This window comes from Caloenas nicobarica, chromosome 2 (assembly GCF_036013445.1).
Source record: "Caloenas nicobarica isolate bCalNic1 chromosome 2, bCalNic1.hap1, whole genome shotgun sequence".
Taxonomy (NCBI): domain Eukaryota; kingdom Metazoa; phylum Chordata; class Aves; order Columbiformes; family Columbidae; genus Caloenas; species Caloenas nicobarica.
In genome coordinates, this window is record NC_088246.1 from 50,721,379 (window position 1) to 50,723,385 (window position 2,007).

A 2,007-nucleotide genomic window follows, 5' to 3' on the forward strand; every position below is an offset into this window, starting at 1 on the left:
CTCTTGTTCGGGGTGGAAATTGGGCCCTAATGTATAATATATACATGAGACCCTCCAAGCGCAGGTTTCTGGGGACTGCTGTGGCAGGTCTGAACGTGAGCCCAGCCCTGCTGTATTTAGAGGAGCTGTGCAGGGGGGCTGGTGGTGGCGTGTGCCCTCTGATTCTCCTCCAAAGCCCCACAGCATCGCACAGGCCAGCAGAGAGGGTCCCTGCGGGGAGGCGTCCACCCTGCTCCGACCCTGCGGCACCAGAGACGTTCCGTGGCCTGGAGTCGCTCCTGCGACACCGGCCGCGTTTCTCCCACCGCGGTTTTTTCTTAGGAATGTGTTGGCTTTTTTTTTTTTCTCTTTAAAATCTTGTCTGTCCAACCAGGTCCTGCTCACTTGTGTGAGGCCTGGTTGTGTGGTCTCCATCCATGTTCTTTCCTCCTTCGTACGGTGGCCAGCGTGGTTTTAACTTCAGCCTTGGTTTCTTCGTTATGTAAAGAGCTAAAATAACGCTGTGCTTTGCCCTCCATGTCCGTAGACACTTTGGGAAGAGGAGCTGAAAGTGGCTTGGAGGCACTATGTGATTAGGGAAAACAAGAAAGACATTTCAGCAGCACCATAAGGAATTAATTTAGACAACTTTAATGGGAAGGGCATGGCTGTGCCTTGAAAGGTAATCCTGATGGCATATCCTTTATTATTGAATCGTTGTAAATGAATGGCTTTAAAATAAATATCCAGATTTTCCGGATTTAATCTAATATAGACTTTCAGTTGTGAAAAGTCCATAATTACATTAGATAAAATTGATCAGTGAAGCCAAAATGGATTCTCCCCTCTATATATTAAAGATACATAATGTCATTTTAAACTGCATATTGAAAAGAACTCAAGTCCTTAATTTGGTGCTAATGTACTATGAAAATTATTAAGAGACTTTTAAATGAACACTTCCTTTAAAAAAAATTTGTTCCTTTTGCCTTTTTTTTTTTTTTTTGCTTCGACAGTGTATCTCTCAACTTCCACCCTGATTCTGTGCATGGTCAGACTTCCAGCCTGGTTTCTAGTGTAAATGATTTTCAGCTTTCTCTCCTTGCCACGCGGGCAGGAGTGTCACTGAGACCCTTGGTGCTTGGGTTGCTCCTGAACCTGCTTGCAGGGCATCCAACTTCACAAACCTGGCACTTGAGTGCAAGGAAAAGGATTTCAGAGTTGCAGTAATCCTGCAGATCGCCTGTGACAAATGTGAAATTTATTCAGTACTGAAATATACCTCTCCAGCAAAGCTCGAGCATTGTGTTTCACGATGCTGACACTGTAGAAGGGGTATCTGGGATGCACTGGGTGAGGGAGAACAGTGGTGATTTGGGAGCTTGCAGAGGGGGGAAATTTCAGGCTGAGTTTTCCGAACTAGCTCGCAAGAGAGGGGGAATGCAAGGCAATAATAATTTAGCTGTCTTGCAAGGCACATTAGCTAATGACTTTTAAAGTATTTCCATAAAAAAGAACCCACAGCCCTTAAGTGTTATCCTTACTTACACATGAGGCAGCTGAACCATAAGATAAGACAAGACTCCCTGGAGATAAGCAAGCACATTTTATAATATGAGAGGGGACCAGGAGCCCTGAAATGAAGCAGCGGGGGAGAGGGAGGTGGATCAAAGTGTTAAAGCATAACATTTGGAGTTGCCTTTTCCTGCATGGACGTTGCTGAGAAATGCATCGCAGCCAAGTGGCTCCGATGACACTGCAGACCATATCCTAGAAAAAGGACAGAGCAGATGGAGCTGTACCCAACATAAGACTTCAACAGCCCCTTCATAACTTGAACCCCAAGTGATGTTTTTCAAAACTGTGTCAGAAAACCATTGCTTCCATGCACAGCTTGGGATGTGCAACTAGCTGCAGAGGCAATGCCATTGAGAGTAACTCTCACACAACAATGATATAACACTTCAGTACTCCCATCTCTGTCATTCTTTCATTTATCTTTATTTGTGAAAGTTGTATAAAACGCCT